The sequence below is a fragment of the Temnothorax americanus genome, unplaced genomic scaffold (assembly GCF_048541705.1).
Source record: "Temnothorax americanus isolate GAGA-0224 unplaced genomic scaffold, ASM4854170v1 Scaffold3, whole genome shotgun sequence".
Classification (NCBI taxonomy): Eukaryota; Metazoa; Arthropoda; class Insecta; order Hymenoptera; family Formicidae; genus Temnothorax; species Temnothorax americanus.
This window is the reverse complement of record NW_027509442.1, coordinates 9,108,793-9,124,927: the sequence shown is the minus strand read 5'-3', so window position 1 is coordinate 9,124,927 and position 16,135 is coordinate 9,108,793. Positions and strand designations below refer to the sequence as shown.

Below are 16,135 nucleotides of genomic sequence, written 5' to 3'. Positions count from 1 at the left end.
GACATGCCTCGTACCCGCGAGAGTAAACCCGCGCATACGTCAGGAAGAGGCGGAGGGGGCTCGGGTCTCGAAGTGGCTCGGCTGATTTCGCAAGTGCTCGGATTCCGCTCGTTGCACTGGCAGACATGCTGGCAGCGGCGGGCCTTCACCGTGGTAGTGCGAATCAATCGCGTGCGTGCGTGCATGTGCGTGCGTGCGTGCATGTGTGTGTGTGTGTGTGTGTGTGTGTGTGTGTGTGTGTGTGTGTGTGTGTGTGTGTGTGTGTGTGTGTGTGTGTGTGTGTGTGTGTGTGAGAGAGAGAGAGAGAGAGAGAGAGAGAGAGAGAGAGAGAGAGAGAGAGAGAAAGAGCGCGCTCGCGCGCGTACTGGTCGCATTGGTCGCACAGCGGAGCGAAATCGTCCACCGTCCGGAAAACTGGTTCTAACGGAGTTTTATGCCGAACGAACGGTGGACCAGTTCTACCGCCGCGCGCCGTCAATGAAGCGCACTGTACATGTCACGCGAATGCATCGCGGCACCGCGCTCGAGAAGAGTTCTCGGGACACGCACCAGCCGTAAGCAGAGGGCCAGTCATTGGCCGGATAGCCAATCGCGTCACGGACTCTCTCTCTCTCTCTCTCTCTCTCTCTCTCTCTCTCTCTCTCTCTCTCTCTCTCTCTCAAGCGATAAAAATTATTTAAAAAAAAAAAAAAAATGTTTATCGCCAGAACTCTTGCTAGAACTCATGCAAAACTATAGATCTTTTAAAATCTGACAATTCTGGCTTTAATGGCCAGACCTACTTATTTAAACTCAGGAACTCTAGAACTATTGAAAAGAAAGCCAGAACTCTCAATGGTTTGTGAGTTTCCGCAAAATTAGTCGCCAGCTTCACACACACGTATACACGCGCCTCGGCTAATGTATGAGATTTTGCATCGCGCGTCGCTTCTCTCCGCGAGCCTCTTCGCGCGTATTTCCCTTCCACTCGTACCGCTCCCCTACCTTCCCTTTCTCCCCTCCTCCCTCTCTCATTCTCGCTCTCTCACTCTTTCTTTCTATCGGTCTCTCCTCATTGCAAAGTGCCGTAATATTCTCCTGCCGGAGTTATTTTCGTCGCGCTCATCCGACCAGCTCTCTCGAGGCGCAGGCGGCATTACACGGGTTGCTCTCTGCGCATTGTCTAGAGGCCCCTCTTGTTCGCTTGCCGGATTGAGTAACTGGATTTTCAGGCTAGAAAGGCGATCGCGAAGCGATCCTTCGGGTTTTCTTCATTTCTCGCTTCCGTCGCCAATTTCATATGCGCACCGTGAGCGAACAAAAACCCGAAAATAGACTTCTTTTAAGTCAATATTTGTCAGACTCGTGTAAATCGTTGAGACTTAACAGTGCCTTTTAGGATTCAATTTCGTAATAATTTAATATAAAAAAACTTGTACTCATTTTCGCAACATAATATATTATGGATACCAGAAGAGATGATTTTAAGAAATTGTATTTTTTTTGTAAAATGGATAAAAATTTAACGAATCAATTTCGAATTGGAGAAAATCATGTTCGTGTCACTTTCGTTCACCAACATTTTGTGAATTGTGCTTATTTTTTTTATGTCTCCGTTTTCATGTACGCACTTTATTTCTAGCTACCTTTTCGCCCCGATTGATATCCAAGGCCATCCCTTTTTATTCAAGCAAAGAAGCAAAACATCCATTTATCCTCAACGAAGCGGTTAGATATCAGCATGACGCGTATTATATACGAGAAGTACGAATCGCGTATAACGCAATCTTTCGAAAATTTCTTACAGCAAACTTACTTACAAAATCTATGATAAAATTAAGTGACGAACGGTGATTATCTCACGAAAGACGAGGATTATATATAGCCTCCTCTGGGTTCCCGCCACAAAGGATGGAGATATCGTCATCCTAATTAATATGATCTATTGTATCAAAAGGGCGGGTGTGATATATCACACTTTTGATACGATACATCATATTAATTAGAACGATTAGACGATATCTCCATCCTTTGTGGCGGGAACCCAGAGAAGGCTATATATAATCCTCGTCTTTCGTGAGATGGTCACTGTCACTTAATTTTATCATAAATTTTGTAAGTAAGTTTGCTGTAAGAAACTGTAATTTGCGAACTCATGTATGTTTATAATTGTGTTCTTTGTTAGATGCTGAAGATGGTCCAAATCCCGACCGAAACGTTCGAACATTAAATACAGAATAAATATTCTTTCGCATTGTGTGTGAAACCGCGGATGGCTCTTAATTAGCCCGTTTTCCTTCCGATTGGATTTCCAACAGAGCCATACTCAACAAAGATGAAATAAATTTAAACATTATACCGTAGAAGAAATTCATAATTTTTATACGCGCACACAGCGCAAAAGGATATAAGCTCTATAATTTATAAACTAAATTATAAACTTAAATCATAAATATTTTAACTTCAGTAACTTTTCTCAATTGTATTCTATATATGTGTACACGACACCTACATCTGGTATATTCAGAAGTCGCTCCGCTTTGCAGAGAGACGAGAGGAGTTAAAACACATCTGCAGCTCTTTAATCGTGGCCTGAATGAAAGGAAGAACATCACACACGCGATCAGTCGAGACACAACCCTATTCGTAATTATGCTCACGGTAAGTACATCGTCGTCAAGTGCGCGTGAGTGGCACTCGTTACTTAATTCTTATATGGCATTCTGATTAGTCGTTACTCAACCGCCCTTACGATTGCGCATTGCGGTAACTTTGAACCTACAAATTGTCGTGCAAGGTGCAAAAGTGCTTCTTTTTTACGCGTTTCTTTATTCGCAAAATGTGGCGAGTTATTCGTCCAATTCTTGTATAACTGGAAAGGTTTGTTCATCACCCATATCACGCATTAATTTATTCGATGGCAACATAGAAAAATTATGCAAATAAAATCTCATTCGAACTCTTTTTTCAGCGGATTATTCGTTTCTTCGAAAACGTTAAGTGCGGATGCCGGAACAGTAGATAGATGCAAATTAGACCAATCCATTGACCAATCAAAACATCCCATTTTGATCTCGTCACAAGTAATGTAATAAAATGGGATGTGTTGATTGGTTAACTTCTGATGACGCGCTTAGTGGAAACTCAATCTTATTTGCATCTATCTACTGTTCCGGCATCCGTTGCGAGTGCGCCCCTCGTCGGAACGATTAAGATCGTACAAATGTCAAAAATTTTGCCACGCACTTATCGTTCGCGAATAAAGAAACGCGTAAAAAAGAAGCACTTTTGCACCTTGCGCGATAATTCGTAGGTTCAAATGCGTAATCGTAAGGGCGGTGGAGTAATGACTGACGAGTTAATAATGCCATATAAGAATTAAGTAACGAGTGCCACTCACGCGCACTTGACGACGATGTAAGTACTTACCGTGAGCGTGATTACGAATACGGTTGTGTCTCGGCTCATATGATGATCCTTTCATTCCAAGTCCCAAACCGTTGTTTCGGCACGCGTGCACGTAACGGCGCAAACACGCGTGCCGTTGCGACGTCGTATGCGTATCGCGGAAATATCGAACGCGAATATACTAACGCTTGATAGTCTCGTAAAGCGCAACGTACGGTACCGATTAACAGTGACAAAATCTTATTCCTTTTATTTCTTCCCTTTTTTCCGTAGCACATTTGAAAATGCCTCGCTACTGATATACTTTAGCACCCCGCGACGCGGTTAAGGGAATAAAAACATATTTGTCCATTCCACATACGTGCGCTACGTTCCGCGAATAAATTTCGTCTTCAAAGCTGGCGCCCGCCTTTCAACGCGCGATCCAAGCATTCCAACATGTTCGCGTACATAATACTAAAAAAGGAGGGAAAAAATCACTTCTACGAATTCTTTCGGCTGTCCACGCAAATCTGCGTATCCATTCCATTCGGGTCACGCGCGTACTTAAAAAATCGATGAACGTTACGCGCTAAACAAATTAAAACCCCTTCACAGTTGCACGCTCGCAGTAATATTGTAGTAACATATTATAATGACGCATGATTTGATCGCGGTAATATACGGTGATCGAAGCAAATATACTTATCCTGCGTACCGCAGGACAAGTATATATCCGGATATATATTGACAGGTTGATGTTACCGTATGCACGCGATTTAATCCGCCCCACGCAAATATTTGTGTATTAATTGAGGGTCGGAATGTGTTCGCTAAATTTCTCCGATACTTCGGGTGCCGGATGCATTAATATACGCCGGATACGCATTCACACTCGCAATGATATGCAAATATTTAATTTTTCACCGAAGTAGAAACTCATGAAAAAAAGAGAAATTGTAATAATCTTTCTTTTCCTGCAAAATTTCTTTTATTTCTAAGTCCAAAACGCGTGATTTTATTCCGACTGAAATTTCACGTTGACCGGGAGAAACGGATCTAGAGAACTTAAGCACGGAGTAGCGTAATTCGACTCTGAATGAGCACACCAGCGCAGCGGATTCCAACTTCGTTGGTGGCTGGGAACACAGGTTAATCGGGTAATTTCAACGTTCGAGCTATACGCATGCGGTTAATTATGGCCGTTAACCACTTAACTTGATTGATTAATTAGAAAGCACGTTTTTTTTCTCGGCCGTGCGTCACGCTCGGTGAGATTGATCGCCGGTTGCGCTGTTTTCGTCTCCGCATGACTGATTACATTGTGTATGAGCGATTATATTGTTTACGTGAATCATATTTAGACTAAAATCTTAGAAGCTGCACTAATTTCTTCGCGATTCAAAAATCAACTCGCAACTTGAACATCGCCAACATTCAATCAATAAAATAATTTCTCATACATTCATGCTGTGCATATTTGAATTGAATGAATCTTTGTCTATGTCTTCATTTCAAACGAAATAAAAAAGATTTGAATACGCGTCTTAACTGGCCTATATATTTAAGTTTATATTATTTAAGAAATCTTTGTGCGTATGGCCGCTATACTGTCGCGAAGTGTTACGAAAGCCATGGAATACTTATCACGAATGAATTTCACACCTCTCTAAAGCACGTATCCTCCTCTCGTTGATGTTGTTTTTCACGCTGTCACATTTCGCATCGTGCCGAAATCGCTGACGAGGAACGTCATCGCGGCGTGTGCAAATAAAGTATACGAATACGAGACAGGTATTTATCAAATATAAAACAACAATCTCGTGGCCAAAGCGATTCGATGATCTGGTAAAACAACCCTCCGGCACAATACGTCGGTACATTCCCCTCTCGAGACCAGTTCGTTCATCCGTGAACGAGTGCCTGGGGTGATTTTTACACCCCGGTATCGAAAAACGAAAGCTCGCGTTACAGTCCATTTAACGCGTGCCACTTTCGTTTTTAATATCCTCTTAGTTTCTGTTTACGTTTTAAAAAATGTTGAGCAAATCTATATTATCCTTAAATACTAATAAATTATAGAACAATCAAAAATATGCGCGCAACGTGTAATTGATAACGGTGACTTTTAAATGGGATGTAGAAGTCATTCCAGGTGACTATTTATGCAAAACAAATTAGGCGCCCGTTCACGGCGTCTAAAAATAGTGCGCAACAGAAAACTATTGTCTGACTGATGCCGTGGCTGGCGGAGAATATTTATCGTAGCAACCTTTGATCCGCGCCGCGAGCGCAAAATTGATTTCCTCGACTCGCGTTCGTTTTCTCGATACGCCGGAATTTTCATCCTGCCTGCGAATTATGAACGGGACCGTTTCTAGGAAGAAAATTCGCAAATATTGATAAATCTCACTGTCGGAATGATTCGTGTTAGCCAGATAATTTGAACGCGCGAAAGAGATGGAATAATCTAGGAATAGTTTAGACCGAACGCGTGAGTGAGAGTATTATCATAAACGCGATAGTATATACAGTCTTAAAATGCAACGCATTAAATGATGCGACTAAAGTCTCAACGTATTGATCGTCGGTCGCGCTGTTTTCGACTGCGTATACACGACTGATTGTGTACGAGCGATTATATTGTTTACGCGCGAATCTTATTTACAATGAAATCTTGAAAGTTGTCAATTTCTTCGCGATTAAAAAAAATCGCCTCGCAACTTCGAACATCGCTAATATCAATGAATAAAATTCCGCGCGAATAGCGAGAATCTGGAAAAATGGGAGAATAAACAGACGCGCGCGTTTATAATCGGCAGTCGGGCGGGGACACAATACGCGACGTTTATCGCACAGCGCGTATTAATGAGTTTGTTTTCAAGCGCGACACTCGCCGGACATCGTCGGGCGATTCGAATCTTCCATTAATTTTTTTCGTTTATTTTTTTCCCCTCCTTTTTGCGACGTTCGTTACGCGTGCAGGAATTTATTAACATACGCGGAAAAATTTATGCACGGTCGTCGTTTCATCGACGATGTGAAACGACCGTGCATAAGCAGTTGCCCGCTGCCGTTGCCGCGTTCGCGAAAGAAACATACGGACGTTAATGAAGTTTCGCGGTGATCCCTTTCCCGCTGCCCCTCGTTACGAAAAACGAGACTGTGCGATTCACACTACACGGAGATCAGCATAACAAACCTGTATGTGTGCCCGGCCGTGACCACGTGCGAGCTTCTGAGAAATATCGATCTTCGGCGAATTTGCCCTCGGCGCGGTGGACAACAAAGAGCACGATGGTATCTGTACTTCGAAACGTAAGCGAGGGAGAGAAGCAACACGCGCTTCACATATACATACGCAATGATTCTAGACACTTCGCAAGGCGCGAGATATCGCTCCGCGTGAAACGTCGAACGTACAAAAGATTTGTGTAAATGGAATCGTATTTCGAGAGTGGCTGAAAACACCCGCATCCACTATCCTTATATTCGGATACTCCGATACTCGTTGGGCTACAGATTTTTTTCCAGGTCGTTTTTATACCATTCTTGCGCGGCGTGCGTTGTTCGGGCTATTATTCTACACATCTACACACTAGGTACGAGGAAATCACGTTGCGAGCTAAATATTGGTTGGGAGAAAAAAATTGCCCGAATTCGGAGACAGCTTATATTTGTAAACAATCGAAGTTAGCTGTGTAAAGAGATGAGAGAATATATGTGTGAGATATGACAGGCATTAAAATAAAGTTCAAGTGCATCTTCATTTTTCGTACGACCGTCATTGTAACTTTTAATCAAGAACGATTAGTTCGATCGAGCAACAAAGTACCATTCAATCGGACGGAACGTTGACCGTGTTCTCAATACCTAATTTTTGCAACTAAACAGATGGCCCGGATTACTTCTCATAAGCTTCAGCATCGCGCATGAATCACGCGATTAGACAACGAGCCTCCGCTCCGCCGCGTCGCGCCGCGCTCGCGGCGGACGCGGATATGTCGAACGTGACAACCTCTCTCTCTCTCTCTCTCTTTCCGACATCCCGTACAACAAACTTTAAATTGAGCTTATTCTACTGACACAGAGAGATTTTTTCATTGGATTTTACCGTTAAATTCTTTACAAACTTAGAACAATTTGGCAACCAAGGAATTTTTGAGATATACAAAAGACATTTTACAAATAACGTGATAAAAATTACCAAGCAGATTGGTAATTTTTAAAAAGTTATGGAAATTTCCTAGATATATTTTAGTAAAATTAATAAAACATATTTTATATTTTAATGTAATAGACGTATTAATATTTTTTATTACGATAGATAAATTAGAATAGCTCGTATAAAATTCTTCGTAGTAACACGTTGTTCCACAACTACCATAATTTCAGGGTATAAATTCTAAGAAAATATTATCTCCGTGCGGAAGCTTATATTTTGACATCTAATTATTTTAATACAGGTTAACAAGACTATAATAAGATGTTAAAGAAAAAGCAATTTGATACGCAGATGACGACATTCATATAGCGTCCAGTGAAATTGAATGCTTAAAGAACAAAAGTGCTTGGTTAACGTGAATCTAAGGATCGATTTTACTAGAAAAGAACTCCTGATTGATGTGGTTACAAATGCACGTAACTCGCTAATTTTTATTCAGCGCACGCTGCGCGTAAATAAATTGTTATCTCATCGTCGTGCTTCAATATTACGCGTTGTTAGGCTGTATTCAAAACTTTTGGCGAAGTACGAATACTTGTCTCCCTTTCCCTTTCTCTCACAAATCATTAGACTATTCGCTATGTAATCCGTTGGGTTTTGTCAACACACTGTGGTTTGGCGTCGAACAAAATCGATATGCGAGAAATACAATAGTAAGAAAAAAATGTTTGCCAACGCAGATAAAAATCAAGCATTTTCGACGAAGTACGCGACAAAAAATGCAAAGTTGGAACGTTGAGAAGTCGCTGCTTGGCACACCTTTTAAATGTCAAAATAAAAATATGATAAGATAACCCCTTGTTTGTACGTAACAAATAGAAACAAGTGATCTACATTATAAATGTATAATGCAAAATTATCTACATGTATATGTATATGGATATATAAACGATTCTAATTATAATATTCAATACAGATGACTCGCTTCAATTTATCGCTCGCATTTATCTCGATAAAACAGAATAAAATCAATGCTATTTAAACGCCAAGAAAAAACTGAGGAAGCAGCTTTATTTCATATTTTTTTTATTGTAAATTGCACGTGCGTGAAAATTATATGTAATTAAAATACCTCGATATTATACGCAGCAATTAAAAAAGTAATAATGTTGTTTCCCCAGTTTTTCCTTAGCATTTAAATAGTTATTCTCTTACATTGAGACGAGTATTTTTTTTTTCAGAAGCGGCGTTTTTGCCAACATCAATGTCACGCGACAGCCCGCACAGTTGACACGCGCGTATCTATCTCCGTCCTTTTCATTTGGCTTATCGTTAGATATGATGCTATTCAATTTACGCGAATCAAAGGAAAGATCCAAAATAAGAAAAATTTTACATGGTCCGCGCGTTAAGGCTTCACACATAAAATCGCGTAAGGACGTAAAACGTAAGCGTACGAAAATCGACCAATCTCAATCAAGTATTGCGCTGTCCGTAACTCCAGTAGAGATCGATCGATTTTCTTACGCTTACGTTTTACGTCGTTACGGCATGGGCATTTTATGCGCGAAGGCCTTTAGCAGTCCCAAATGTTTACACGTAAGTGCTCCGGTCTCCGGTGCCAAGCCTCGGTTTGGCGCTTATCGCGCGGCTCTCCGCGATATTATCGTAACGTTACGGAAGCACGTGCAAGCGTTAGAATAAATAAACAATGTAGCTCGCAGCACGCGTACTCGCGTCCCCTCCCCACTCCCCACCCCGTCGGTGCTCATTCGCAGAGCTAAATACGAATATCGTAGCCCACCCACGCGATAACGTCGCGATATTTGTGCGTCTTTAAACCGCGCCAAAGTAACGTTAAGTAAATAACGGCTGGAGCCCCGCGAACGCTCTCGCGGAAGATTTCGGTGTTTATTTCCCGTTTCTCTTCCCGCAATAGCCCCAATTAAAAGAATCTCGCGCGATAAGATAAATCGAGTATACGCGTTTTCGATATTGAAATAGGAGCGGTCCGCGCCGTTTATCGTTCCGCGCGAGTCGTGCGAAGCGGGTCGAAAAACCGCGCGCCTATCGCGGCGAGAATTTTACCGGCGCGTCGCGCCGCGCCGCACCGCGCCGCGCCGTGCCGCGCTGCGCCACGCCGAGCCGGGAGGTGGGACTGGTGGGACTCGGCGCGGGACGTTCACTCGCGAGATTGTCGAATTAAGTAGGTATTCGACGAAACGGCATTGATCGCGACATCGTGCCGGCGTGTCGACGCGATCGAGGAGCACGCCGAGCGACACGCGGGGGGAACATTTCTCGCGAGAATTTCCGCATATCGCCGACTAGCGGTCGTCCAATCGGCGACGATCTTTAGCGCTCGCGCGCGCTCCAGGACGCGAAGTCGCGAAGAACTTTTCTCTCTCTCTCTCGCGTTTGTACAATACGCGGCGGCTGATTCTCCGCGCGCCGCTTCGGAGAAGCGTCTTTGGACTCGCGTGATCCGACGAGAAAGAGAAGGCGCAGTACGACGGTGGGGGGGGGGGCGGGTGGCTCGCGCGATATTTCCTTACCTTTGACGCGTGGCTGCGTCCAGCATGGTAATCCCGATTCCGGTCCCGCGTGGATGAACGGGGTGGCCGGGAAGAGGGATTCACTTCAACATCCCCGGTCAGATTCCCGTGAGAAAAGCCCAGGAACTTCCGGACCGGCCGGTCTCTTCCCGTCTCCGGGTGGCGGGGGGAGCCTCGCGGAGCCTCGAAGCCGCGAGCCAGCCAAACTTCCGCGGTGGTGGCGATAAGACGAAGACGGAAAAACGGTAATCACATCGTTACATAGCCCATAGGAAGGATTTGACACGACACACTCGCGCGGGCGCACGCACAAATAGACGAGGCGAATGGACGCTCCCGGTCTAGCGCGAAAAGATAAGGGGAGGGCCGAAGGGCCCAAGGGTCAAGGGAAAAGAGAGCGCGAATGCACCTTTTCCGTTTTCTAGCTTCCGCGCCTGCGCACCGCGGGCGCCTCTCGATGGCTTCGGGAGCTTCGGGAAAACGCGAAGTGCCAGGCGAAACTGATTTGACTGATCGCGGTTGATGGACGAACGATGTAACGAACAATGCGCCGATAATCACTGCCTTGTTTCCTCCCTGGCGTTGGTTCAACTTAGAATTTTCCGTAGCTGTAGCGCGCGCGCGCGCGCGCACACTTTCTTTCTTCCTTCCTCGTCACGATTCCGCTCGATTCGCACTCGATCTATGGATCACTCGCGCGCGACACGACCATACGTAAGAAAAGGCCGCAACATACTGAGAAAACACATGATTCCGACCGTCCGACGGGCGACGGGGCCTAGTGCCACTAGTACCAATGCTCGCTGCTACGGGGCACCACTTGCGACGGTGTCGCGGATCGGTGTCGCGATCGCCAAGCGCGAAGCGCGAGTAACGTACACTGTACACTTCGGAAAACGATCCGTCGTGATCGCGATCAAATCGCGATCAATTGCTATCGGTTGCGATTCTCTCTCTCTCTCTCTCTCTCTCTCTCTCTCTTTCTCGACGGAAACGTGCATGACGATCGTAAACGTATCGATGGCACGCGTGAAGACTGAAGATCATGAATGGCTCGTGATCGCGTCCATCGCGTCAATTAGTCAATTTCTAGTTTTGACAAAGACAGGAATTCCAAACTGTTGCGATATCGTACGCGCTAAAACTTGTTCTACTCACTGCCAACTATTTCGAGCGTCCGCGCGAGAAACGGGAAAAACTATTTGCTTATTTATAAATCAACCGAGACTGAAATAAGTATCTCTGGTATTAATGTAATCGCAGATGTCGATCCAGCGCTCGAATAATTTTTAAGCCTCGCCTTTTTGTTTCAACGCTTATTTAATTTTGGAAATATACAACGCACGAGCAGGTCCGGTAAGAATATTATAACTATTTGGTTTAATTTTGCTATTATATACTCGTAATTATTAATAATTGTTAATTAATATTTATTATTCATAATTAATAATAAATAGAACTAGCTATATTAGTAGCGTTACAATTAACAATGTTAAAACCGGATAGAGCGCAAAGTGACTTGTAAGTAGTCATTGCGAGCATTCTAAATAGGTTGGTCAAAAATTTGTCTGGTCCTGAAACGATGATATGAGATGATCACTCTAATTAACGTTAATGTGATTTTACGCGTAATTCCGGAAAATTTTTTAGTTGGCGTAATACGAAGAGGAAATTAACTGCGGCGCAACCACTAATCATTATTCTTGGGAATACATTTATCCTTGCGCATCGCGCGCATAAAATGCACCGAGTAGGTACAGTTAGAATTAACCCACGGAGCTTTGTTTCACACGATTCCTTGTAACGTTTATCACAAGCAAATTTTCGTACGACGGCCTGTACGTACGACCTTGTAAGTACGGCCTGAGACGAAGATACACTTTTGATTCAGCGTTCTTATCCCAGTCTCATACTAGCTGGATTTATCTTCCTAAAGTATACGATGGAGATTAATTTTACGCGTGTTAATCAAGATCCGCACGTAATCAAGATTTACATGACGAATCTCATTCGCGTCCGTGAGAAGTGAATTCGTATATGTAAATAGAGATCTCGCGATATTAAATGTAATAAAATGGCGTTCGAGGCTTCTGTTTCTGTTTTTGTGAATTAACGCGCTCGATTATTTATCACGCGCGTCGTAATTTATTGGAGGATTCAGAAAACAAATTCGAGGATTAATACGACCGATTTATCTGCATTTTACGGTCGGATATGTATACGCTGCTAAATGTTAAAAGATGGAGTTTAAGCCAGTACCTTGAATTAAATAACATTTTGTCATTTTTATCAAATTTATTGTTTTAACACAGAACAGTATTATATATTTAAATCCATTGGTTTAGTTATATATATATATATATATATATATATATATATATATATAAATTAACGACATATTGAGTAGAAGCAGTGGCGACCTGTAAGAATGGTTAAAGATGACTCAAATTGAATATAATTAGACGTTACAAAAACGGTGTATTTGCAAATTAAACCTAGACCTTGTATTAAGACAAGCTCGAATGTTTTATCTTATAAAAACGCATAAAAAAACGTATATAAAAGCGTACATAAATGATTCGTTTTCAAATTAAATATTCCAAGTTCGCTAAGACGGACGAGGAAGAGCCTCATTCGTGTCATAACTCAACCATAATGCCGTTATCTATATACATTTGCATGCATATATTTCAGCTACAAATGCATTGCAGTTCTTAATAATCGTTTACAAAAAAATTATTTAACACATTTAACATCGTCGATTTCTTTATCACTTTATGCATTATATTTATATCTCTTAAGATAATTTTTTGGCACAACTCGCAAAATTGAAATGTTTGCGCAGGATTGTGTAGATACGATCGAGACGCGTTACGGCCCGCCACGACCAAGTAAACGATTAATCTACTCGCAATATGACAATAGATTGGCAGCGGATTTCGCTCAGATATCGCGACAGATCCGATATTATCTGCGTCCGTATTAAACTCGTGTTTTGCCGATATAATCTGATAGCGGATTGTCGAACGAAACCGAGTAAAATCTGTCATTTCTATTTAAACTATTTAAAAATTTAAATGGAATACATCTTTTTTAAATGGTATATTTTGTTCACTTTTTGCGATCGATCTGCCATTACGTTCTGTTATAGCAGAATCTGTTATATATTTCTGCTGGCATTCTATCGGCAACATTTGCAGCAGATTATATTTTTAAAATCTGTTGTCGACAAATTTGGCTATGTGGGTGTATATTTCTGCAATACGCGAACGAGAATAATCTGCGAATGTACGCAACTGAGGAGTGCGCTCGTTTACACTCTAATTGTTTGCAAATCCGTAGTCAGTTGAATGTAATTTTATTTACGTGTAGACACTTTGCTTCCCGGGCACGTACGTACCGTAAGAGCGATTGACGATCGCGAGCACGGCTTTAATATGACATGACGTCGTTATGTGTAGAAGAAAGTTGTCGACGTTACACGTACGTGCCCACGTGTCCGTTCGCCGAAATTAGAAGCGATTTGGGAAACGATATCAAACTGGAACGATTAAAACGTGAAATAATTATTTATAATTAGGAAAATTACATCTCACTTTTACGAGCATTTAAAATTTATATTTTTGTTTAGCATCTTCAACGCACACTCGCACATTTCTCGCGGACGAGTAATGCTGCGTTAAACACAGAGTCAAGCCGACTAAATAAAGTTTATGCAAATTGTCGTCTTCGGCCGCGATGCTCTCTGCGGCGAGACGCATACGTCGCGATTGCACGTGCTCGTAAAACAGCGCTGGTAAATAATGAGGTGCGATAATGAGAAGCGTCACGTTTCAAAGAAAGTAGTCTCCTCGGCACGATAGCTTCGCGTAGTCGTCGCATCATCGCGATTGCATTTGTCTCGCGAATGGAGATCGGTCTTGCCTTTCTTGACGATTATCGTCGGGCTTGAGGAATCTCGGGGTAATAAAAAAATGACGATTGCACCGATGAAAGTGGCGGAAATATCGATCGATTATATCGGGACGCTGAACGCCTATATGTCATTAATACGAAAATCAATTTTCTGGGCCTTTGTTCTTATTTCAAGACCGTCTTGAGTAATGTCTTAAGATGCTCTGTGATTGATTTATAACATCTTAAGATTGTGCTTAAGACGGTCTTAAATATATAAATTTGACTTATTGTTAGTGCCCGTCTACAATAGGTGTTTTAAGCCCTAAGCCCTAAGAAATTGACCAATCACAGTCAATTATTCTCCTCAAATTCAACTGATTGATTGATTGAACAATTTCTTAAGGCTTAGGGCTTAAAACACCTACTGTAGACGGGCACTTATGAATAGCGGCTCTGTGGAAACCTGTTGATTTTCACGTGGCCAGTAAACGCTCCTCTATACGTCGGGTGACACGTCGAAAAAGGCGGGATATCTCTCATCTTCGCCGATTAATTTCGCTCGCGTTCTCATTTGTACCTCTCTGCGATTTATTATCTCCGTATAAATTTTCCGACGTTCGTGCCTCTTTCTTTCCTTCCGTTGTTATCTTTCGCGCTAAGTATTTCGTGGAAATACTTTGACAGCTGAGACAGATTCGCGGCGAACGACGAGTCGAGCGATGTCGACGATGGTTCGCGATGGCATTGATTTTTGCGCGTGAAAGAGATTTTGCGAAAAATACTATTGAGAAAAGAATAATATCGATTCGTTACGGTACGCGGTACACGTGTACACACACGCCACAGTTAGCAACGGTGACGTAGATGGCAACGTGCAGAAACGATGATCGGGTACTAACAGCTGTTATCTTATCTTTTTTTTCTGTGAATGTCAACATTCGGGGTTTGTCATGTATAGTATACTTGGTGCTTGCATCAGATATTTCTGCATTTTCCTTGCGAGCGACGCTCTGTTGAAAGTTCTGAACTCGTGACATCCCGCGTAGAAGATTTGACCGGTATGATAAAAAAAAAAAAACGACTTTAGATACTACGAAAACAAATTAAGCAGCAGAAAAATTATTACGTATATACACCTTCGATAATTGGTATTTGAATTTTTAATGCCAAAATGAATCTAGTTCGGTTACCCGGAATAATTTATTTTGGTAACGACCATTTCGAGGAGATAATCGAATCACGATACGCAAGTCTAAAAGGCAATTTTGCGAGTCTGATTGGAGTCGTCACGTCCAAGGCGAGGAGATCCGAACGTGGAACGCGACTTGCTCGAAGAAGCCGAGTTCGCTCGCCGGCCAAGCCCAAGCAAACCGTGCCGATAAAAATCAGGCTAAATGACAATGATGTCGGTCGTCGCGATCGAACGTGTCGAATTGTAGCGATAAGTTTATTTTGAGCTCCCGGCCTAAGCGCGCATATCTTATATGTAAAGTAACCGCGTGTGCGTGGACAATAACTCCGTTTTCGCCGCAAGTGTGAGTGAGCGAGCGAGCGCGCGTCACCGGGAGATAGAAATCGCGTCTCGTCGCATCGTTGTCTTGGTGTCCGGGTCGTGGGGAAAGAAATTTCCAAACTGCGTTGCAGACACGACGCCGACGGCCGATTACTTTTTCCCGAGCTTCGTTCTAGTTATCCGTACAAACCGCGAAAAATCATCAATCGTGAATTGTTATGCTTCTCTCGACTCGCTAATAAGTGAATCTCGTTCTCCGTGGAAACAAGTGCGCAACGAAGTGCGCAACGTCCCTGGTGAACAAATTTATATGAATAGAAACTACAAAATTTCACTACAAATAGAAATTTCTATATTTTTATTGAAATATTAATTTTTTTGTAGAAATGCCTATGAAATAGTACTACAATGTTCTCAAATCAAGAAATTATTGCAAGTAGTATTTCATGAAAATCTACAATTTTATAGAAAATAGTATAAAAATTTACACAAATTTTAAAAATTTCAGAGGCAACAAAATCTTAAAAAGTTGAAACATTTGCTTATACTTATTGTAGAATACTACAATTATTTATAAATAACTATGAAAATTTATCACAATTTATTATACATATCGCGAAACTATGGAACTTTGAATCC

At 42.3% G+C, this 16,135-nt stretch overlaps 1 protein-coding gene across 1 annotated transcript in view; it reads right to left on the bottom strand.

Annotated features, from left to right (window-relative positions):
- The window catches only part of LOC143900659 (receptor-type guanylate cyclase Gyc76C), a 57,301-nt gene extending 46,468 nt beyond the window's left edge, over positions 1-10,833 (bottom strand). The window contains exon 1 of the mRNA XM_077412260.1: positions 10,087-10,833. The gene's annotated coding sequence lies outside the window, so the exon portion shown is untranslated. The remainder of the gene's footprint in view (positions 1-10,086) is intronic.
- Positions 10,834-16,135: the final 5,302 nt, after the last annotated feature.